This window comes from Vicugna pacos, chromosome 11 (assembly GCF_048564905.1).
Source record: "Vicugna pacos chromosome 11, VicPac4, whole genome shotgun sequence".
In the NCBI taxonomy this organism is placed as follows: Eukaryota; Metazoa; Chordata; class Mammalia; order Artiodactyla; family Camelidae; genus Vicugna; species Vicugna pacos.
In genome coordinates this window covers 11,715,006-11,740,297 of record NC_132997.1, presented here as the reverse complement: position 1 = coordinate 11,740,297, position 25,292 = coordinate 11,715,006, and the positions used below count along the sequence as shown (strand labels likewise).

The window sequence follows — 25,292 nt, the reverse complement described above, 5'->3', positions numbered from 1 at the left end:
CTAAACTTAGCCAATTCTGACCTCGTACAAAACTTTCCTCAGGGTTCCTTTTCCACAAGCCTTCCACAGCTTTCTATACTTATATTAGTGTGTCCCTTATTTTGTCTTCCATTCAGAAGTAACCAGCTTCAGGAGAAAGTCACTATTTTTCATTAACAAAGTATAATTCCATTCTTACATCTTCCTTTACACATTTATATTACTTTCCTAGGATACTGAGATCATTCCCTTACTAATAGAGACCATTTCTGTGTGGCACCAACCATTGATTAATATTTCTAAACACCTTTAGTTTCACTGTAAGAGGAAGTTAAATGTTAAGTAATTCATATTTCAATCTTATTTTATCTGACAATGGCATAGATATTTAATAAAATCTTGTCATTTAACTTAATTTAGCACAACTCTAGAATTTAAAGATATCAAACATTTAGAGATTATTTTAAGCATACATTTTAAAAATATATTTTAATATTTACCCAAAGCTCTCATCTCATTTGCATTTAATTTACTTAAAATTTTACCACAGCACATTACTGTTATTTTTTTTTGACAAATCTGCAACAGATATAACAGGATCTTATTTGACTTTCATTAAACCTAGGTACAGTAAAGGTATTATACATAATATTGATGACTTTAAAGATGTCTATATTAATTAGAACATACTTAAACTAAACAATAACAAATATTATGTTAATATTGAATATTTTCCAATTCACATGACGCTGAAAGTCAATTTGTTAAGTTTTTATTATAAAAATACTTAATTTTTAAGCTCGTATATTTTTACATCAATTAAGCAGAGCTCTTTGACTTTGAATTTTTTTTTTAGCAGTAGAAATATCTCACTTCTATAATCTGTACGCAGGCTTATAAAAAGACAAAAGCTAGAGATCTCATAGATTCACTTAAAAACTTACTTATAAGATATTTATAATAATAGTTGGAGTAAGCTGAATTTGCTTGCTCAAATCACTAAGGCTTACTATTTATGAAACAGATAGTTAAGATTTCTTCACAAAGTCTGAAGGACCCGTCAGAGTTCTGAGTTCTAAAATGCCAAAAATTTCTTGGCCTCAAGTTTTATTTCGTTGAGCTAATTAAGCTCAGTCCTAGGTCACTGTTTGTTGTATTTATATTTCTGATCTTCAAGACAAAGACACTCTCTTCCATGTCCCCAGAGAACTGCTCTGTCACCCAGACCCAATTTTATCTCCTTAATTGGCATTTTTGTATCAGTGAGAAGAGCTGTAAACAAAGAATTCCATGTAATAAAACTTTAAGGTTTTCTTTATTATGTCTTCCAAAGCTTGCATAAGGCATTTATTAAGGTCTCTTTTCCTTGAGTTATAAGTTAAACCCAGGGTAAACCTATATTTTTTTATTAGCCACTCAAATTAGTTTTTAGTTTTACGTTATATTGGATGGCTCATGTAACTATATTGGATTCCTTTAATTTGTTCAATTAATATTTTCAGAGGGACAGATATATGCCCAGCCTTATAATACCAAGAAGGGGAAGCGTTTTTCCACTGAAACATATCTATCCCACAACATAAGCAAAAGGTTTATACAAAGACCATTTAAATATACCAATTTCACAAACTTTTATCTCAATTTTATTAAATCTTATAACTTTAATTTTTATATTTATTAAGTTTAATCAATAATTCTTATTTCTAGAAGGAGTGCCAGAAAACTTTTTTTTGTGTGTTTGCATTATATATAATTTTATAGAAGTCTCTAGGATGCCCAAGTTTCAGCCAAAGAGCTTAGGCCCTTCTCGATTTTTAATTTCATTAATTGGTCTGTTGTCCCAATCATTGATCAAGTATTTCAGTCTACATATAAATATATTTTAAACTGTGGTAAATAAAACGGACTTGTTTAAAGTTTATTGTTGGGGGGGAGTAGGTGATCTCTTTGGCCCTTTTTTTTTTAACTTTACATAGTGTAGTATCAAAACCCTGTATGTAAATCCAAAAATGTCCATTTTATTTATCTCATTCAAAATAACCATATAAAAATATTTATCGTTTTGGGATAAGCTACTTATCTGTTTTTTCGACATTTTTACAATCAATTTTCCAGTTATTCAACCTACATAACATTAATTATTCTAAGTTTTTATTAGCATCCCTAGAAACATTTATCAGAAAGGAAAAACACAAATGTAGCTTTTCAAACCAGTTATATTTTTTTATCTGAGTTCTTAGGTTAACCATTAGATATATTTTTCTGCATTTAAACTTTATTTTAATAGGTACCAATAAAACAGCTGTTTATAATGAGATCTCTTTAAACTTTCACCAATTAAAAAGTTTTTCCAAATTAAAAAATCCATCATATGGCCATCAAATTATATACATATATATATATATATATATATATATATATATAGTGATTTTAAACCAATAAGATGAAGAGGCCCTTCCACATGAGAGTCGGGGTGTTGCCTAAATGAAATTCAAAGGTTTACTCTCCAAAAGCTAAAAGCCTTTGTGGTCCAAGCTGATGCAGCAAAGTTTAAGATGGCAAAATATCTGAAAATTGGTACAATCAAAGAATTGCTTAGAATCCCAATTTATTTGTGTGGCCACCATATGTACACAATACTTGAAACTTTTGTACGGCAGAGTCCAAGGTTTCCTTTAAAAACTAAACTAAACATATATATACTTACATACACACACTTAAAACACCCAGAGAAAGATAAAACATTTACATTTCAAGGACACAGGAAGAGAAATCCAAGTTCCCCCTAAAGGGGATTTTGTTTTTATAAGTTCAGAATTCCAAAAAATGTTTTTATCAGGCCTGGTTATTTTCAGAGTGAGTTTTTTTTTTTTCTTATTCCCGATTAATGTTGTAAGTTTTGTATGTACATAAATCTGGCTGGGGTAATAGTTGGAGACTGGCAATCTGTCATTTCTTTTTCTTTTCTTTTTTGTTCTTTATTTTTTTTGAAAGTTCTATTCCCCATTGTAAGGTCGGGTTCTCAGAATAAATTTGCTAGTAAGATTTCCCACAGGGACAACTCTGTGGCATGAAGCCTTTGTCTCTACCACTCCTGGAAGATTCTCTGTCACCCGAGAATGCTGTTACCAGCCAGGAGGATGGTCCGAATTTTGGAGTTGAAAATTTCCTCATAAGAGTTTTACTTTTATCCTGAAAAATTCAATGGAGGTAACCAAATTGAGGAAAATATTAGACCAGCCACTTACCTAACCACTCAGTCCTGAACCCAGTGTCTTTCAACTTGGACCCACTCGGGATGTCTCCACTGGGTGAGTATTTTCCTCATATGTTTCCACCAGCCCCACTTTGGACATATCCTCAAGGTGGGTATTTCCTGTTATCTTTCAAACAGGCCCCACCCAGTATGTCTCCACTGGGTGGGTAATTCACCTCAGTTTCTTTCAACTGGAGGGCCACGCACCTGGATACACCGCCAGATAAAACTTAGGATCATCAACCAATATGTGAGATCTGAGAACCAGGAGAGACTCAGCAAAATTCATCTGGACTCCCCGAGGAGGCGGATGGGCACAAAGGGCCAGTGCTGGTAGCAAGGCTTCGGTTACTCGGAGAGTTCAGGTGGAGAGAAATCTGCTGTGGGTCCCTTCATGGTGTCCAAAACTGTTGACTGAAATACATGTGCAGCTTAAAAGTTAAGAGTTTTGTTTTATTTGGCGGGAGGACTCGAGCCGGGATGACAGCCTTTCAGAACTCTCTGAGGGACTGCTCCCAAGAGGTTGAGGAAGAGCTAGGATACATAGGAGCTTTACAACAAAGACCAGGTTGTTGGAACAATAAAAGATTACTTGTTATCTAAAGAAAGCCAGGTGTCTCAAGTTCACGAATTTAGTGATTTTGTATGAATGGGAGGAAGCAAATATTAGGACTCACTGAATTCATTTTTTAGACAAGCACCTAGCTATCTCAGGCCAGTAGCCCGTCCTTTCTTATTCTGAGTCTGCTCAGAGGGCACCATTGTGATTTGCTGCTGTGGCTGGGCTCCAGGCCTGTCCTCGCTGGGGGGTGACGGCAGCCTTTAATGACTTGGTATCAGTATTCTTTGTTTACTGACATGGTTGCAGTATTCTCAATCACATTGTAGTATTTTCGTTCACAGACCGATTATGGATAATCTGCAACCTTGGAAAGCAACCGAGATGGAATTACTGCAGATACCTTCTGCTTTAATAAGCCGTGGGCAAACATAAACATGGAGGAAGCATATACTTGGATTTGGAGGTGTAGGGAAGGGATTCTGCACATTACAGGAGAACGCAATGCAGAATTCCTTAAGTCCACCTTTCTTTACTGTAGTGGTTTCTGAGAACATTTTATGGTAATTAAACAACATTGACAAATGGTGGCACACATTGCATTTAAGAGATGGCCGGCTGCAAACTTGTATATTGGACAGGTGGAATTCATAGGCAAGTGGTCAGGTGGATGGGAGAGAGATGGAGCCAAGGCCTGGGCCCAGATTCCGGTTTAAATCGCCATTTCTTCAACATAGGGCCTTGGAACAGAATGCATACTCTCTTAACCTGTTGGTGAATCTGTGAAATTGGCATGATAATATTCGTTTCATCCTGGGATTGTTGTAAGATCTAAAGAGTATTATAGCACACATGAAGCATTTAACACACTGGCACTTAGCAGTGTTCACTGTGTGGGGCCGCCCCGCTTAGCGTGTGTCAGAGCCGTAAAGGCAGCATTTGCCTGTTGAGGTTGCACTTGTAGCCCCTTGGCTAGGTTGTGAATTTGCTGATTTCCTTTAATACTTGTAACTCTGTGTGACATGGGCAGTTATTTTCATGGACAGATGAGGAATCTCAGGGTAAAGAACACTGTGTAATTTGCCCAAATTCAGACCATAATTTTGGGTTCAGTGGCCTCGGTTCAGCATGGGCCCCTGGGCCTTCTGCTCTCTCCGTTCAGCACCAGAGCCAGAAATGGAGTTGGCTGTTTCCCTGCCCAGAATATCCAGCAGGCCGCAAGACACCCCTGGCCCTGTGCTGCTTGAGCAAAAACTCCGGAGGAGAGGCAGTTACAAAAGGGATAAACATAAAAATAGACGACAGCAAACTGTGATCAGCCCTGAGAAGGAAAGGAACACGTCTCGCCGTGCAGAGCTGGGAGCTTTCCCTTCTGGGCTGGTCTGGGTGCGTTCATCTCAGCTAAACAAGCTCTGCTGTTGCAGCAAGGTAGGAAGGCAGGGCGCGTGTGGGTAGGTAGACAGGGCCTTATTGATCGTACTCATTCCCCATTAAGTGGCAGCTTTCACGGGCACTTACCTAGTAAACAGATGTGGGCCATAATCATCACGCACATTGTTTGGAAGTTTTATTGACCCCAGCTTTGAGATGAGGTCATTGAACCCGGGGAGTTTGCTGCATGCCCGTGATTACCTTGCAAATACCCCAACTGTTCTTTCAATCTAGACTGGTGTGGCTGTCATGCCCCAGCCCTGTGAATGGCATCGTGTAGCTTCTCCCAAGTGGCCCAAATGACTGACATTGATATGCTTAATTCGTTGGAAATGGTATGTGGCAATAATAGAAAAAGGTAGTAAGAAATTGTTTGGAAAACTGGAAAAAACCTATTCTTCCCCAGCTGGGGGAGCGTAACCTGTATCATTCACCCTACTCACTGCCTGTCACCTCCTCCCTGCCGACTCCGTGTTCAGAAGCCACTCTGAGCCTTGGGAGAACATTTTTCCTCATGACACTTTTGACTAGGACCCGCGACATCTCTGTCCCTGGTTAACTCTCTCTTCAAAGCCATTTAAATTTTTTGCAGGCTCCTCCACTCAGATGTAAGAATAGCCTCTTTAAACTTCTTGATGCAGCTCCATAATGAAGATCTTGCGATGGAAACCTAACCAAAACTGGGATGTATGCACAGTGACTGCAACCTCAGCACATTGTGAGTTCATAATCAGAGGGGTGGGTGACTCAGGAAAGGCTTTTTTAAGGTAACAAGGGGAAAGTGAAAGGACGCAGGCTGTTTGAGAAAGAAACATCTCGGTCACAGCCAACAAGACACCTGTGTTCAGGATGGGGTGTGGCGAGTGCAGAGTTCTCACAAATAAAGAAGTGATGTGATGGGAGGGAGGACAGCTGGGTACTTTATTGGGGAGAAAAAAGTGGGCTGAACATTTCCTGGTTGAACAAGAGGATTGTGACATGATGTGCTTGTATTTTGGAGAGAAGGGTTTTGTGGGGACAGGCCTAGGATTACGCTGTCTGGCTGGGGAGTCAGCACAACAGAGAAACACAGAGATCCTGGCAGACCCCAAGGCCCAAGCTGGCGAGAGGCTGCCCGCAAATTGGAGCCCTGGAGGCTGGTTCTGTCCCTTAGCTGGGGACTCAGACCTCGCTTCACAGCCCAGTCCTGTTGATACAAGAATAAAAAGCGTTGGGCATGAGAAGGGCTGTGTCCCACGCTTTCGTTTAGCCCCTGGGATGTGCCCCAACAGATTTTGTTCTTTGACTTCATGCAGTAAAGAATTCAAGAGCAAGCCAGTGTTGAGTAAAGGTATATATATTCAGAGAGATACATTGAAATGCAAGAGAAACGTCACGAGGTGTGGGGGTTTGATGCACAGATTAGAAGTAGGTACACACTCCACAGACAGAGTGTGGGCCTTCTCCAAAGAGGGAGAGAGAGTGGTGACCGCGAGGTGGCGCTGTGTTGCTTGTTTTCTTGGGCTTGGTGGTTTCATATGCTAATAAGTAGAAGGACCAGCCCTAGGGCAAGGGGCTGGGATTCCCAGGGAGTTGGCCATTTCCCACCCTTTGACCTTTTGTGGCTATCATTGGGACTGCCATGTGCCTGGGGCATGTTATTCACCACGTTACTATTACAATGGGTGTTTACTGAATCTCAAGATCTGCTAGAAGTTAAATCTCTTCATCCTGAGCCTCAAGGCCTTTTGGGGGTTGAATGCTTCACCATTTTGATGTCAATTGCTGTGGCCTTCCTTGAATGGCTGTGCTCTTCCCCCTTCCATCCTGTATCACTGTGATGACACAAAGACAGTAAAGGCTGGGCCCTAACCGTGCTCCTGCATTTAAGGGAGGGAAGTGTGGGGTGGGCTTATGATGACTCTGAGTGGTGAGAAGGATGTTTCAGATTTTCTCACGTGAGACATGGGGATCTGCCAGCAGCCTCCCCAGATTTATCTCACGGGCATTATCCCTTGTGTTGTTATGGAAACAACAGGCCAGCCAAGAAACAAGAATCACACAGAGGGTTGGAGTACTGAGATTTATTACGCTGGCAGGCTCAGAGAGGTTTCTTTTCCAAAGCTCTGAGCACCTCCAAGATGTGCACATGAGGTTTTATAGGATTAATTACAAGTATGGGGCTATTAGCCAATAAGGCTCAAACAACAAAAAGCAAGGAATCAGTACACTGAAGCTTATCAATTTGGAACAGATCCCGTTACTGACAAATGTTGACCTTGGATTTACGTGTTAGCTTATTAGCCCAGTAAACTGACACTAAACTTCAGATTTACCAGGTAGCCCAGCAAAACTTACATCACTAAACCGACACTTATCACACTTAGATTTGTGACTTAGCTTGTTAGCCCAGCTGGGGTTTTCCTTCACAGTGTCACTTATCTTTTCTATTTTTCTTTTTTGCTTTTTTTAAATATTTAATCCAAATTTAATATCAGGGTTCTTTGGGAAAGAAATTTCTCTTTTTCTTTTCTTTGGGGCTCTTTTGGGTGGCAGGTAATTAGATGTATTTATGTGTGAGTGGAAGCCCTGGGGCTTGAACCCAGGACCCCGTGCACGCTAAGCACACGCTCTACCACCCGCCCCATCATCTTTTCTTTTTGGTTTAGCTGCCAAGAATCCTACAGCTGAATTTCTAGTCAGCCTTTAACACTTGCCCTGACTTCATGTAATCCATTTTTATGAGTTTATCTCCCCCTGGTTTCATTTAAGTATTGAATATCCATTTTCTCTTCACTCTCCGTTTTGCCTTTTTGTTGTTATGGTTCTTAAGCTGTTTATAAAAGAATTGTTTAAATTCTCTTTTAGCAAGAGGCTGAATGTGAATAAATATGTAAACCAACAGCACAATTAAATGCTTTTATACATTCTGAGCTGTTTAGTAGTTACTTAAAAACTGAATTGAATATTAAAGTAATAGCATTTAAAAAATATTTTTTAATATTTTATAAAAATATAGCTGATTTAAAATATGATATTAGTTTCAGGTTTACAATAGATGCTCCATTTATAGTTACTGTAAAACATTGTCTGTATTCCCTGTGTTGTAAGATACATCCATCTAGCGTGTTTACATTACATGTTGCAGTTTGTATAAGAAAGTTGGGTAACGCAGAGCCTGGGACGTGGCTGTGTCTGACCCAGGTTCACGCTCATCCTGCCTGTCAGAGCTCAGGCGTTCACAACTTTCTGCACAGGAGCGAGTGGAGGCAGCTCTCATCAGTGCTGGCACCACCCTCTGAGTGGCAGTGACAGCAGTGATTTTGTGTGGAGGTACAAAGTGTTTTTCCAAGAGCTTTATATGCGTTTCTGCATTTAATAATAAAAGCCCTCCTGTGAGGAAGCGTTTTAAGTTTTCAATGTATAATACATTTTATTTTGATATTGATAGATTTCAAACCTCTGGAAAATTTACAGGAGTAGTAAAATAAATGCTTAGATAGAGTTCACTTTAAAGGGCACTATTTGGCTTTCTGTGTCTGGTTTATTTTAGCATTAAGTTTCAAGGTTCATCCATATTGTAGCCTGAATCAGTTCTTTATTCTTTTTGTTTGATAATATCATTTTCAATTTTTTTTCGTTTTTGGTCTATTTAAAAATATTTTCATTGAAGTCTTGTTAGTTTATAAGGTTGTGTCAGTTTCTTGTGTACAGCACAACACTTCAGTTAAATAGGAACATACCTGTAGTCATTTTCATACTCTTTTTAAACATAAGTTACTATAAGATATTAAATATATTCTCCTGTGCTATACAGTATAAACTTGCTGTTTATTCTTTACATACTCAGTATCTGCAAATCTTGAACTCCCAATTTATTCCTTCCCACACCCTCTCCCCACTGGTTACCATAGTTTGGTTTCTAAGTCTCTGTGTCTGTTTCTGTTCTGTAGATATTTTTTTTTCTTTCTTTCTTTTTTTTTAGATTCCACATGTGAGCAATCTCATATGGTATTTTCCTTTCTCTTTCTGGCTTACTTCACTTAGAATGACATTTTCCAGGTCCATTGATGTTGCTACAAATTGCATTATTTTATTATTATTTTATGGCTGAATAGTAGTCTATTGGACAAATATGCTACAACCTCTTTATCCAGCCATCTGTCAGTGGACATTTCGGTTGTTTCCATGTCTTGCTATTGTAAATAGTGCTGCTGTGAAGATTGGGGTGTAGGTGTCTTTTTGAATTAGGGTTCCTTCTGGATATATGCCCAGGAGTGGAATTGCTAGTTCATATGGGAGGTCAATATTTTGTCTTTAGAGGAACATCTATACAGGTTTTCACAATGGCTCCACCAAACTGAATTCCCACCACAATGTAGGTGTGTTCCCAATTCTCCAGAGACTCTCCTGTATTTATTGTCAGTGAACTTCTGAAAGATGGCTATTCTGACTGGTGAGAGGTGACACTTGATTGCAGTTTTGATTTGCATTTCTCTGATAAAGATATTGAACATTTTTTCATGTGCCTACTGGCCACTTGTACGTCTTCATTGGAGAAATGTTGCTTTAGGACTTCCGTAAATTTATGAATTGAATTGTTTGTTTGTTTTCCTTATGAAGTATAAAAGCTGCTTACATATTCTGGGAATTAAGCCCCTAGCAGTTTCATTTATTGCAAATATTTTCTCCCATTCCATAGGTTGGTTGTCTTTTTGTTTTGCTTACTGTTTTCTTAGCTGTGTAAAAGTTTGTAAGTTTAATTAGATCCCTCTTGTATATTTTTGGTTGTTTTTCTATTGCTTGAGTAGACTGCTCTAGGAAAACATTGCTGAGATGTATGTCAGATGTTTTGCCTATGGTTGTTTCTAAGAGGTTTATACTATCTTGTCTACATGTTTAAGTCTTTAACACATTTTGAATTCATTTTTGTGCATGCTGTGAGGAAGTAGTCTAACTTCAATGATTTACATTCAGCTGTTCAGTTTTCCCTACACCACTTGCTGAAGAGGCTGTCTTTACTCCATTCTATGCTCTGACCTCCTTTGTCAAAGTTTCAATGACCAAAAGCTTGTGGGCCTATTCTTGATAATTTTGTTTATCCGTTCATTGATGGGTGGATATTGTTAGTAACTTTTGGCTACTCTAAATGATACTGCTATGAATATTGATGTGAAATTTTTTATGAGAATATGCTTTCATTCTGTTGGCTGTACATTTGGCCCACCATATCTGTAGTTTCCACTACATGGATCCAGATGACTGATTGTAAAGGGACTCGAACATCCCTGGATTATGGTATCCAGGGTGTGGGGTTCCTGAAACCAACAACCCAAGGGTATTGAGGGATGACTCTACATATAGGAGTGGAATTGCTGAGCCATATAACTCTAAGCTTTTGAGGAAATACCAGACTTCTCCAAAGAAGCTGCACCATTGCCCCTTTCCTCTGGCCGCATAAGAGGTCACTCTGCCTCCTGAATGACATTTGTTATTGTCCATGTTTTGGTTATAACCATCTTAGTGGGTGTAAAATGAGATCTCATTTTGTTTTTGATTTCCCTAGTGATGCTGAGCATCTTTTCATATGCTTATTGGCCATTTGTATATCTATTTAAATTCGTGGTAAATTTAAAAATTCGGCTTATTTCCTTGTATTGTTCAGTTGAAAGCATTCGTTATATATCCTGGATACTACTCTCTTATTAGATAAATGCTTTACAAAATTTTTCATCTATTCTTCACATTGTTCTTTCACTATATTTTTTTTAAACATTAAAACAATTTCTTTACAGGGGAGGTAGTTATGTAATGATTTATTTTATTTTTCTTGTTAAGCATGCACTCTCTCACTTGAGATACACATTTTCCCTGTCATTTCACTTTCTTGATGATGTCCTTTGTAAGGAAAAGGTTTTAATTTTGATGAAGTCCAGTTTATCTGCTTTTTTCTTCTATCATTTGTGCTCTTGGTTTTGTATCTATGAACCAAAAGCCTATCCTAGGCCCACAAAAATTTATACTGTGTTTTCTTTTAGGAAGTGTATAGGTTTAATTTTTACATTTCTGTCTGTGATCTATTTTGAATTAATTTTATTTGTTATATAAAATATGGGTGTTCAGATTCCAGATTGATTCTTTTGCCTGCAGACACCCAGCTGTCCCTGAACCATTTGTTGAATAGACTATTCTTTCAATGGAGTGTTTTTGGCCCCCTAGTGGAAAACTGTCTGTAAATGTAAGTTTTCCCCGTGGGTTTTTATTGTGTCTCTTAGATATATTTATCCAAACTTATGCCAGTATCATACTGACTTAGTACTATAGCATTTTAGTACACTTTAAAGTGAGTCCTCCAACTTTATTCTTCTTTTTCAAGGTTGTTTTTGCTGTCCTGGGCCCCTTGCACGTCCATGTGAATTTTGGGATCAGTTTTTCAATTTTTGCAAAGAAGTTAGCTGGAATTTTGATAGGGATTCCACTGAATATATAGATCACTTTGAGGAGTCTTAACATTTATAATAATTTTGTCAATCATTCCAAGAAAATGGAATGTCTTCCATATATGTAGATCTTTTAAAATTTATTTTGGTGATACTTCAAAAAGTTCAATGTACAAATCTTGTAAATTTTGTTAAATGTATCTCTCACTTTATTTTTAATGCAAAGGCTGAGTTTCTTATGGGTGGGACTATATATCAATCTTCTTATTTCTAGAAGTCCTTCACAGCAAATACCCTAGGTATATATTTGCTACATAAATCTATCCACAACTATTCCCCGCCCCATGATATAAGAAACCAAGACCCAAGTTAAGCTACCTGAAAACACATATGTGGAAGTGAGAAATGAGACCCTTGGGTGGGGCTTTGTGCAGATGGTACTGAGAGCTTATTCAGAATGGCTTTTTCTTAATTTCTTTTAAACAACCCTTTCAGTGTATTTAGTCAGATACATTAAGAAAATGCCCTTTTGATGTGTGGAGTAGCTAAGACTATAATTTTCAGATAAATTCTAGTGAGAGTGTTGTACTTGAAACCTAATTTGCATCAATCTTTGAAGATTTATGTTTCAGGAGATTTGACTAAAGAACACCTGTCTTTATTCAATAACGAGAACTAAATGCTCAAGCAATATGTAAGAGTTTGAGCAAACAGCCCCCGCCCCGTAGTGCTGGGTGGCTGCAGCTGTAACTGAGTCAGCGCTTACCTCTCCCAGTATGCTTGTGGTGATCTGCTCTAAGGGGCTCGTCCAACAGTTTGTCAGTAGTCTGTTAGACAATGTCATAAAACATTGATTGAAGGTTGCTGGAATGCAATATATTCTTATTAATATTAAGTAAGTACATATTGAGTGCTTACTGTATGATGGAATTGTCCCTCAGCCTCACATGAATATTATTTCTCTTAAAACCTCTCATATTTCCTTGTTATTCTCACTTTACAAATAAGGAGACTGAGAATTATGTCTTCTCTCTTTTGGGGGGAGCTCATTATCAATGATGAGAATTTGTAAGGAAAAAGATATTGATTCATCATGAGAAAATATTTTTGTGAGAGTCAGCAATGAAGAAGATGAACACTGAAGAAAGTGATCATTGTTCGAGTGAGACAAGCCCTGGGTTGTGCGGAGTCAGCATCCCTGTCCTGGACACGGTATGTGTAGGGCTGCGTGGTGGGTGAGGTGGCGCGGCCACGCAGGGAACGCGGATGCTGGGGCCTTAGGCTGTGCTCAAGCCCGGTGGGGCTTTCCCCTAAGGGCAGTGGACCATCATTGACAGATTTTAAGTAGGAGAGTGGGGTGCTCTCGTAGTTCACATTTGTCTTGTAGAATGCTTGGAAACATTTAGAAGGCTTGGCAGGAGGTGATGTGATGAGTCAGTGTAGGGTGGCTGCGAGGTGTAGCAGTGTTCAATTTTCAAGTGGTTTTCAGGCCCATGCTTATGGCTTAGTAGCTGTGTCAGTTTGAATGACACAGGCAAGGAAGTGAAACAATTTATCTAGTCAATTGAAGCAGTGATGTACCCAATTCCCAGGACTGTTGTGGAGATCCAGTGAGATACACTGTGCAGTGTGCAGCATGGTCTCCAGCACAGAGTCAGTGCTGAGTGAGTGCCAGTGAGTATCTGGTAGGTCAGTTTAGGGTGGTGGGACTCGGTGACTGAGGATATCTGGTCCTTGAAGGAGGGGTCCATTCGCATCTGTGAGTGATGGGCCTGAGTTGGTAAACGCAGGGAGACCTTACCCCCCGACCAGAGGCCCTGGGCAGGACGGCTCGGGAGGGGCACCGTGAAGACAGCTCTTTGCAGGTGGAGTTGGAGGTGCCCTTGAAACATCTACGTGCAGTGTCACGAGCTTAAATAGGAGGTCTTGGCCCAGGCTGTGCATTTTCCTAAAATCTCAAGTCCTGAAGACGCCAAAGTATTGATCACTGAAAGTGAAGTCATACTTTAAAGGACAAATGAATAGTAGTATCATCTCTGTCATCAAAGCTCACGTCTATTTATTCATCACTCAGTTTGCTAATTGGGTACTTACAGAGCTCACTTCACCCTCCTCCCGTGGGATCAGGCTCCACAGAGAAGAGCTGGTGAGTCTCCCTCATTTCAAGAAGTAGACACATTTAGATTGTAGCGTTCTGTACCTTGCCAGACTTAGGATATTAGTCTGTTGGTTTAATTGTATTTTCTGTTGGCCATGTCCTGACAGGAGAGTAATTTTACCACATGGTCATGTTTCTATTAGCTGTTACTGAGATTTGCTGATCTGATACATAGTGTATGTATTATATTAACTTTGTAGAGTAGTTACCATTTTTCTGTCTTTGCCCTTTAATTTTGTTTGCCCCTTCAGTGTTATATCCTTTTTGGGGCCTTACTTTTTTTTAATTAAATAATGTCTGTTAGCAGTTAAGAAAACAAAAGCAAAGAAAAAATGCACATGAGAGCTAAATTTAGAAAATGTCTAGTGTGGTTTCTGTCTCGGCAATGGAGGGTTCTAGAAACTCTTAGAAACCTTCATTAGACAAGTGTTATAAAATGCTGATTAACAAATAAAACCTTCCTTCCTCATCTTTCAACCTGCACAACTAATTGTCAAGAAAGTGAGGGGAAATTCTCAGAAGCCAAGACAAACGAGAAAGCAGGGATTCTGGGAGATACGTGAGCGTTAGAAGCCGTGGGGTGCTGCTTGGCTTCTGGACTTATTTTCAGTTGCCTTGACAGGAGGGCAGGAGATGAGCCCCAGGCCTCTCAAAATAGGAGTTGGATGGGTGATCATATTATGGGCCTAGCCAATCCTGAGTATCTTGGTTTACTAAAGGGTGAAAGAGGAAAAAAAATTCCTCAAGGCAAGAAAGTAAGGAAAGTCAATTTTGTTGGAAGTAGGGAAAAATAACAAATCCAAAGTAAGGATATAGTTTAAAGCTGTTCTGACATTAGAGTGACCACAACCTCCTGGCAGAAAACCACAGCTACTCCTTGATTGATAAGTTGTGTTTTGAATGAATCAGTGAACAGCCATTCTGAAAAAGGCCTCCAGAGTCTTGTGGATCAAGATACCGGACAGCAAACACCTCTCTTCCAAGGTCTCATTCAAATAACCAGAATGGTTTTAAAGGAAACTATCAATAATCTGAGTTCTATTTATTGACATTACTATATGCTAGGAATTCAGAGGTGACTATGTAGTTGTCTCCTCTTTTATGGACCTTACTTTCTCTTTGGGGAGACAAAATGACATAGTTGGGTATCTTGGTGGAGGGAGGTGTTAGTCTGTTGCAATTAGCCAGGAGAGGAGATTAAGAAAACAGTGAAGGGTGGGTGAACATTTTAGCTGAGGACAGTCTTGTTCACTTGGCTTTTAATTGCAGGCTCAATGAGCTGTCACTGGAGGGAATAGATCTTACGGAGGATGGACTTAGCTCAGGTCTCTTTGGAATGGACAAGGGAACCTTGAGAAAGACTGTCAAATCTGTGCAGACATTAAAGTTCACTTGAACGTGCTCCATCCCTGAGCCAAAGATAGGACAAATATGCAGCACTTCTTGAGGACAGAGGAGTGGTTTTTAAGGTTCTTCAAGAATGAATCCCAGGGAACCGAGATGGCCAGTTGTCAAACTGAGACTTTGCTCTTTGGACGGTGTACCCATCAAGGGTATTGGCCTTTTATATGTTTCCATTTGTCTTTAATACATGTCTGTTGATGAGGACGTGGGCACAAGTGTTTGACACCTTGTCGAGGTGATTTTGGATACCTGCCTAGAAGCACGGGCACAGTTGCCGCTGCATCATACATCTTGCAGCCCGTCCCTTTCCCCAGCTCCGTAATCACGGCAGAGTGGTTCCTTGTTGACCTGTCCATCTCCTAAGTGACATCATAACCCATGAAAAGACCGGAGCATATTAACTTGGCTTTGTTAAAGTCAAAGGTACAGATCAAATATGGAGTCAGATTTGTAATTTCCTATTTCAGTAGTGCCATGGAGAAGACAGTTTGGTCAGCTTTTTGTAGTGCCCTGGAGGCATTCTCTCTCAGCTTCTGGGCGCCTCTGTTGAAAACCCTTCATAGCTGTCTGGCCTGCTGGAAAAGCACTCTGCCTGTTTTACCCTGAAGATGTGTTCTGTTTATAAACTCATCTCTACTCCTTGGAAAACAACTCAATAAAAACTCAGTTGGTTTTCCACCAGCCATGGGCAGGGGTGAGGTAAACAGTGTTATTATTTCATAAAATAATAGTAATAATAGTAATTGTGATATTAGTAGTAGTAGTAGTAGTAATAATAATAATAATAATATTAAAAGAAGTCTTAAAACAGGACTGAGCACATTGGAGAGAGTCAATAAATGCTTTCTGGCTTAAATCAAAAGTGATGACTCAGTGATTCCATGGCTGGTCTATTTGCTAAGCTAGTTACTCTTTGCTCCATTACACATTTTTTTTAAGTGAAAAAGAAAAACAAGCAAATGGTTAAAAAAAAACTCAAACAGAGCACAAAAATACACAAGTGAAAGAAGATTTCCCTCATCCTCTGTTCTTTCAGCCTTCTCTGGAAATGTCACTGTTTACTATCCTTTGGGTGCTTTTCCAGATATGCTTTGCACATTCCCACCTATGTATTTAAATTAGTTTAAAATTTTAGTTATTTTTAACTTAAAGGGATTTAAATCCTCAAGTGTCTTCTGGCCGGGTAATAGAAAAGAACAAATCTGACTCCATATTAGATCTGTTCCTTTGAATTTAACCCTATGCTCTGTCTCCTAGGCTTCATCTTGCTTGTAAAACAATGTTGCCTAGAGCCTGAAATAAACAGGAGATCCTATTCTGAAGGCTCTGACCTTTAAGGATATTTAACACTTTTTCATTCATTAAAAGATAGCAAATTGCATAATAGAAAATAACTTTTGTTTTGTTGGAGGATTGCTGGGATCTGACCCACGCAGATAGCTGCAAGAACAAAGGATTCTAAGAAGAAGGAATCCCTACACTAAGAAGTTTGCAACAACCAAGCACATAGGAAAGGAGCCTGAATTGTGACTTGGGGAGATGGTTTTCCAGGACATTAGTTTGCCATCTAGGTCTACAGAAACTTGCTATTCCGTGCCCCAACATCTGGTCTCCCAACTTATTGTCCTGTCCTGCACTGAGGAGAAATAATTTCGACTTGGTAACACTCCTATCTACCTAGAAAGCTGGGCACTGGAGCTGAGTGTTATGGAAACAGGCCAGCCAAGAAAAGCACCAATCGGGGTGTTGGGTGTACTCAGAAGTATTATGCCGGTGGGCTCAGAGGGGCTCCTGCTCCGAAGTTCTGAGCATCTCCAAGACGTGCACATGAGGTTTTAAAGGCTTAATTACAAGTAAGGGGGAATTAGCCAATAAGGCTCAAAGAACAAAAAGCAAGGAATCAGTACGCTGGAGCTTATCAATTTGTAATAGATCACATTACTGACACTTGTTGAGCTTGGAATTACGAGTTAGGTTGTTAGCCCAATAAACTGACACTAAACTTCAGATATATGAGATAGCCCAGCAGAATTTAGATCAGTAAACCGACACTTATCACACTTAGATTTGTGACTTAGCTTGTTAGCCCAGCTGGACTTTTCCTTCACATGAGGACAGCTCTCCCACACCCAGGGAACCACTGCGAGCCCTTGATGTTTCCACTAGGGTTGGGTATGGTTTACCCAGGAGGGATGGGGACTATGCACCAACACTCAGGCAGTCTGCTCTGTCTGGGGCTCTGATCTTGTACCATCCCGCTCCCCGCCAGCCCAACACCTGGGATAGTGGAGCTAAGGCAGTGATCCTGCCTGCCTGTTTCCCAGCGTGTAAAAGGGGAATATGTACCTTTCCCAAGGTAGTTCTGAGCGACAACACCTGCGGGTGCTTGGTTCTCAGAGCTAGAGAAAACCCAGGTCCGCGTGGGGGCAATGGGTGTGATCCCCATAGGGCTTCTGCAGAAGCATCGGTTGGAGGGCTGGATCAGGGAGGTAAAACTTGAGCTGCGGGACTTGAAGGGTTACAGAATGGTACAGAGGCTCGTCTGCCACCTCTGGGTGCCCCAGAGGTAAAGCTTTTTCTCTCCAACACTGCTACCACCCTCCCCTCTCCATATCCCTCCCTAGTCCCTGCTCATCCTGTCCATCTGTATCCCTCCACTTTTCCCCTCTGCTCCACCCACTCCCATCTTCTCCCTCCCTCGCTGTCCCACCTTCTCTCGCAGAACCCAGAGAGGATCGCTGGCCCTCCTGCGCATGCGCAGTCAGTGCCAAGTGGTCAGTGCCCTGAAGACACAACTGACAAATAGAAGGGGGCCGCACCCTGTTACAGCGGGTGCTTTCACTTTTTGGGTCCTTATGTAACTGCGTGGTGTTATTCAGGATCACCCATTCTGAACTGTGTGATGGTGCTGCGGTGTCTCCTAGTTATTTGTTTCTGTAAGTACTCATGTATTTTTTCCAATGTGTGGTACTAGACATCTAAAAATGCATTTTTCAGATGAAAAATAATGTGTATTAAATATAAAAGTCTGAAAAAAGGGTCAAAAGGTCTATCCTTTTCCCAGTATTCAGAGATAATAATTAACACTTTAAAATCTATTTTCTGTTCTTTTCATCAGTGTGTATTAACTCTGTCATAAAAACCAGCGAGCACTGTGTTCCTGTTTGCTGTATGGAGACCTCCATTTTCCATTCGGCTTATTACAATTTTTTTTACAGTATTCTATCTCTGCTGGCATGATTTTTAATGACCATTATAGCATTCTGTGTTGTGGAATCCCCGTCCATTTTACTTTGGACTTAAGTAAACTTTTAAATTCCAAGTAAACTTAACTGGAATACTGAAAAGAGAACTGTGGTGGTACCGAAAGTCCCCTACTTCCCTTCAACTTTATTCCTGAGAGTAAAAACTGCTGACAATGTGGAGTATATATTTCATGACCTTTAGGCCTATGTCATATATATATACACATACATAAATGTATATGAGTAATCTATGTATATGTGTGTGTATATAAGCTTTATTGAAAAATAAGGCCATACTATATGTTTTCTGCAGCTCGGTTTATTCACTAAGGTATATATCACAGACGTCCTCTCCCTCCAGACTCACCCGGTCCTTTCAGATAGAGTAAAGGGGTCTCCTGATGTGCAGGTTTGGTCTCTTGTGTAAGGACACCTTTCGTGGGAGAGAACTGTGGACAAGGCCTTGGACCACGCCGAAACACCGGAACTTCAGTGGCCACAGCTCACCGTGATTTACCGCATCATTGTCTTGATGGTGGACACTTAAGTTTTCTCCATTTTCCACTGTCAGAAAGGGTGTCTGACTGGCATCCTTCTTGTACAAACATTCCTGTGATCTTGTATGAGTATTCCTTTAGTTGAGGTTTCTGGAAATTTAGTCCTTGGATGTGACAACTACATAAATCCCAGGCTCCTTTCAAGTGAATCTAGAAATTCCTTCTCCTGTGGGGAATGAAAAGATGTAGAATAAATTTTGTAACCAATTCTCTATCGCTGGATATGATTCCACTTCAGCTTTTCTTCCCACCAATGTAAACAGTGCTGTGTAAATGCTCTGATGAGTACATCTTTTTGAACTGATTCTTTTTGTAAATGAAACGATTCCTAAAAGTGAAGTTCAGCCTGTGTGTACACACGTTTTCCAGGGTTTATATATCCATTGACATGTCGTCCTCCAAAAGATCACTCCCAGTTTGTTGTCTCAAAAATGGACACTAGCTGGAATATATTTTACAAATATTTGGCAATATGATGAGCAAAATGATTTTCATTGTTTTAGTTTGCACTTTATGACCAGTGTGGTATTGAGCATTTTTCACTCATTAGCCACCTAACTTTTAAAAAGTGAATGATCCCTTTGTCCTTTGCAAATATTTCAGTGAGGGAGCTTCTTGTTGCTTTGTGACAGCTCTATGTATATTATGAACATTAGCCCCTTGTCTTCATCAACATGTATCACAGAGCTTTCCCTTGTCATTTTTTGCCTTTCATTTTGTTCAGTAGGTTCATTTTTGTTGTGGCCCAAAATAACCTTTAGATAGTAAATGTCTTCTTTTTGGGTTTTATTCTTGATATTATTCTTAGAAATGCTTTCTTATAATGGTATAAATTTCTTCTGTAGGTTTTTTTAATCTCTAAGATGGAGATGATAATGGTACTTGTTACAGTGAGGAGAAGCTGAATTGATATGAGCAAAGAGTTGTATTTGCTCTTATTAGTACTTTCTAATATTTACATCACTTTCAGTAACTTTTCTTGTGGTCATTATGACTGGAAAAGAATTTGTTTTTTCCAGGGATTCTCTGATTGTACCAAGACAATTATTGAATTCATACTTTGCTTTTTAATTTGAAATCCCACCTGTAAAAAATACTTATGTACACTAGAGTCTCTTTTTGAGCTCATGATTTATTTCTGTCAATCTTACTTTCTTACTCTAGCACTATATCTTACATATTGTAAAAATTTATTTAATATCTGACAGTGCAATTTTTTGATTTGCTTTTCGATCCCTATTTTTCTTTGCTACTATTATGACTTCATTTTTCCTGAAGAATTCTAATATAATTTTTTCAAGTTAAAAAAAGGATAAGTGTTGTCATGAGATTTTTTAGTAATTTTGAATTATCTTTAGGAGAACGTACATCTTTACAAAACTGCTTTCCTCCATACAAAAGGTTGATGTCTCTACTTTCATACTTCTTACTTTACCCCTCAGTACAGTCCTGTACTTCCTCCATATACAACATGGGCATTGTTTTTGAGTTTATTCCAGATTATTGTTGATGTTTTTGTTAATTTTTTAAGTGAGAAATTTTTGCTATTATATTTTTTAACTGTTAAAACTGACACCAAGGAAGGCAGATTCGGTTTGTAAATACTCACTTTGTAACTTCTCATTTAAAATTGTAAGTATTAAGTACTTGTTACAGAATCCTTTCTTTTCTGTTTTTAAAAATTTGTTTCCAAGATTCTCAAAATGGTCATAGCTAAGTAGTATAGGTGGGGAGACAGATGGAGAGAGGTAGTGTGGCTCATGTACAAACTGTGAGCACTTTCATGGCTGCCTTTACGTTGGAAAAGCTGCTGAAGAGTCCAGGTTAGACCAGGGGTGGCTTTGTATGCACTTGAAAGCCAGCTTTCCTGCCTGTATGGTGAAGCCTGGTGGGCGTGGCAGGTAGATGATCAAGGTCGAATGGAGGTTATTGGCTGCACAGAGCGCTGTTTCTGAGAACTGGAGACCATCGCCATGGGAAATGCTTGGTGCCAGGAACAATGCAGAGGAGCTGGGGACCCTGTGTGTTAAGGATTTTCCAACCCTAGTAGTGGGAAGATCAGACTCTGCGTTCAGATCTGAGTTTGAATTCATCCTCTTTAGTTTACTTGTCCTCTGACTTTGGTCAAGCTATATACCCTCTTTCACTTCCTGTTTCCTTGTCTCTCAAAGTAGGAGAATTACATCCTGCTGCTAGAGTGTTTGATCAGGTTAAATAATTTGTGTCTATAAGATGTCACGTACAGTCACAAGCTCAGTGAGAAAAGGGCTGTTGCCTGTTCTTCTGCAACTCAGTGCTTGACAAGACATGGGGGAAAGCCAGTCCCTAATTTGTGTGTGATGCAAGTAGGAACAAAATTAATGTCTTGCCTTTCCCTAGCAGTACTCTTACAGCTTTGCTTCATTTACTTCTTTCCTCCTTTCCTTTCCCCTTTCCCATCCTCCACCAAAAGAGCCTGAGACTCTCTCAGAATAATAGATTCAAATTAATTTAAAGGTAGGCTCATTCTCACGAAATAATAATAACATAAAAAAAACTGTGCACATCCCAGAATACGTTGTATTTGATTTACACACACACACGTGTGCGCGCACACACACACACACACACACAATCAGGCTACCTCCCACTTGCAGAGGGAGAAGGACCACTTTTTCTGAGTTTTCACTCACTGAGCGTGAGAACAATGTCTCTTACACAGACTTTCACCAGGCTTCGTGCATGGTGTTTTTAATTGAATTTCTGCTTTGTAGCCATAGATATAGTCTCCTAATAGAAGAGAGAAAGTGGAGACATAGACATTCTGCTGAGATATTGGTGTCATCATATTTTAGTTGTAAAGGACTTAAGACAGCATAGAGTCATAACATTTCATGGGTGAGAATCCATTTTGTTGTCACGTGGACAAGAACCTGGATCTTCTGCCATCTTGTCCACGTGGGTGAAGAGGCAACTGGGCAGGGGATGGCAGGCATCCTTCTTGCTTGAGTTCCATGTTCTTGCTAGTTTTCATTGCTCAGCTGCCTTTAGTTTATGTCCATGAGGCCTCTCATGGGAAGGTCACTCTGTCCTGATAGAATGAGTTTCTTATCAGCAAAAAGCTCTGGAGCCACTCATATTTCCCAGAGTTTTCTGCTGATCTGCTGACACTTTATATAATTGAGACTTAAGAAAATACTGAATATAAATCCTTATTGTTATTGTTTGCCCTCGAGTTCCGTAGGAATGGGGTGCTGTCTCAGGCTGTCTAAAGCTCGATCTGAACAAAGATAGGGTGATAGGTTGTGCTGCTGTACCTCCAAAGTCAAAGGGGATTTCCACCTTAGCTTTTAGAATCAGACAGATTAGTTCAAATCTTGCCTTTACCAATTATTATCTTTGTGTCTTGGGGGAGAAACTGTACTTTTTTGTGTCCAAATTTGATTATCTGTAAATAAGTTCAGTATTTATTTTAAGGTTTCTGTTTTAGAATTGAATGAGCTAATACTCTCATTTATACCTAAAATAGTGATTGCATGGTTCTATGCTGGTGCCTTGGTAGTTGATTACTAAGGGACTCCGCAGTGAGAATGGGGGTGGGGGACTCCGGGGTAATAGAGTTTATATTCCAGGATATGCTTGTAAAAGACTGGATGTGCAGTGGATTTTTAGTAAATATCTACTCCTTTCCTAATCTGCATTGATTGTGTATATATCTTTTTACTAATATATAAACAATTTTTATTGCAATTTAAATATCTTTGTAGTACTTACAATATGTAGCTTTAAAAAATACGTGAAATAAAATGATTTGACTTTTATTTTCTTTTCAATAAGCATAACAAAACAAAAGAAAAAGAAAAAATGTTTGAAGGAGTAGAAATAATTTTATTTCTTGGAATCAGTTCCGTATAATAGGTTTTTTGTTCGTGTTGTTAAACAGCATATAAAACTGATAGGTTGTGACATTCTAGAAATGAGGAAACAGTGGAGACATACTACCTCTAATGCAGTCACTTTGTTACCAAGTCCAAACTCGTTCTGCTTGCTGCATGACAGGCCAATAAATCGGGAGATGAGATGTTGGAGTAAGGAATAGTGACTTTATTTGAAAATCTGGCAGACCCAGAAAATGGCATATTGATATCCAGTAGAACTCTCTTCCCCAAAGCAGAATTCAGTCTCCTTTTATACTAAAAAGCGGCGGGGATGTGGCTGGTTGTTGCAAACTTCTTGCTGTACGAATTGTTTCTCCTTGGAATCCTTTGTTCCTGCAGCTGTCCATGTGGGTCAAATTATGGTGCCCCCGTATAACCTCCAAAGAAAAGAAAGGTTATTCTCTATTTTGCAACTTGCCATCTGTACATAAGTGTAGAAGAGCTAATATCCTTAAAGATCAGAGCCCGGAGAATAGGCCCTCCTGGGTATTTCAGGCTAAAGGCAACATTCTTTTACAAAAGGTGCAAAAACATCAAGTCTGAGCCTAGAAAACAAGGTACAGATTTAAAGTCAGACGAACACATCTAACATGGAGTGAAATTTGTTCTTTTCTATTAGAATTAATTTTTCTACCTCATAAATAATTTTAGTAAGAAACATGAGCAATTTTTAAATTTTTGCTTCTTAATAAATGACTAAAACTACACTTTATTGAGCAGGGATGCTGTGCGTGCTTTGGGGTCACAGAAAACTCTTGTTGGGGGTGGTCGACCCTGCAACATGTCTGATGCCCCGTGAGTGTTGGTGAGGGTCCCCCTAACCAGGGGCTCTCTTCAGGAACCACCATATGGGCATTGACCTCTGGAGACCTGTATTTCAGCTGCAGGAATATTTTTCAGATTTTGTGATGGGAAAATCACTCCAGCTGGGGATAATCAGGGAATAAAGGAAGAGGAAAAGGGCTTGAATTAGAGTAGAAGAGAAGGACAGAAGATCAGGGAGCCTGGGGGCTTGGCAGCGGGGCCTCGGGAGAGAGAGTAGCAGAGATATGGAAGTGACCGGCTATGGAACCAGCTCCTGCACCTTTCCCCGCACCCAAGCCACACAGCTCTTAATTGGGCCCAGGAATCTCTCCTGTCTGGATGTCACTCTGGGCAGAACCTTGAGAATCGAAGGTAAGGGGTGGGCAGCACTCACCTAGGGGGTCACTGAGGACTTTGATCAAGTCCTCATTGACATTCCCAGTCATATGCCTTCACCTGTTCTTTATCTCAGGATCTGAGAAGCAGGAGCAAGGAACACAGGGAGAGATCCAGGAAGATATCTGACTGTGTTAAGAGACGACAATCACAGCGACACTGGGAGCGAAAACACTTGTAGCAAAATAAAATAAATTCACAACTATTGCATCAGAGCTGCATGTGTGAGAGAGCCTAAGCCTGTCTCAGAGTGCAGGGGACAAGAGGAAAAGAATGGTAAAATTAACACTGATAATTGAAATTTTGTTAAATAGCCTGCTACAGTTAATTTTATCACGTGAATGTATGCAGGTTTATTTCTATGAGCATTTATAGGTTCACACAACCCCACCAGCCCGTCTTGCCCCCATCGGGGATGGGATTTCTCAAGCACAGTGCCCCTCCTGCTTGCTTGGGCCATGCTGCGGGTCCTCGCCTGGGGCCGCACTGCTACAGGACTACTGAGTCCCCGAGGCACGATCTGGGATACATGACAGGAACATCTGTGCTCTTGGCTGAGTGCCTCCGTTTCACCCTGCTGTGTAAGAATGCCGGTGACTCAGTTAGAAGCATGCATCCAAGCCGTCCTTCCGTGTCATCACCATGTAGAAGCGGTGTCTGAATCTTCTGAATTTCTGCAGAATGCGGTTTGCAGTCACCTTCAACAAGTGAGTGTGTGTCCTCTTTCAAGTGGAGGAATTACTGCCGTTTTCCTGGAACTTACTCACCACTAGTCCATCTGATTTTTCTGTGCTAGGATTCAGTAAGGCCTGCTAATAACTCTGCAGTCAGATCTAGAAACCCTGATGAAGAGGATTATTTATTTTCTTTCTTTAGATGATAGAACTTTATTTTCAAAATTGTGAGTTTTCTGTTCTTGGAGGAATTTTTTCGGGGGTTGGATAAACAACTTTGCTCTTACCATCTTTGTGACCTGTTGCTATATGCGTCTCACCTGTCTTCTGTCACTTGTGAGGCGTTTCCAGTTGTGACCCTGTCCTGGTTGTTCATGTAATAAAACATAAAATCTGTAAAAGTACAGTCCCTTTTACTCCGAAGACATTCCACAAATACTCCTTTAATCTCTGTGTGGTTTTAACAAGACACAATCATCAGAACATATACTTG

At 39.8% G+C, this 25,292-nt stretch overlaps 1 protein-coding gene across 4 annotated transcripts in view; it reads left to right on the top strand.

Annotated features, from left to right (window-relative positions):
- The window catches only part of LOC140699627 (trafficking protein particle complex subunit 9-like), a 217,169-nt gene that overhangs the window by 121,010 nt on the left and 70,867 nt on the right, over positions 1-25,292 (top strand). For 2 of the 4 annotated variants that reach the window (XR_012077861.1, XR_012077862.1), the window contains exons 1-2: positions 4,953-5,222; positions 5,818-5,943. The exons of 1 other annotated variant lie outside the window; for it this stretch is intronic. The gene's annotated coding sequence lies outside the window, so the exon portion shown is untranslated. Of the gene's footprint in view, positions 1-4,952; positions 5,223-5,817; positions 5,944-24,201; positions 24,423-25,292 lie in introns of those variants that run through there. One more of the 4 variants, XR_012077859.1, reaches the window with a different exon arrangement.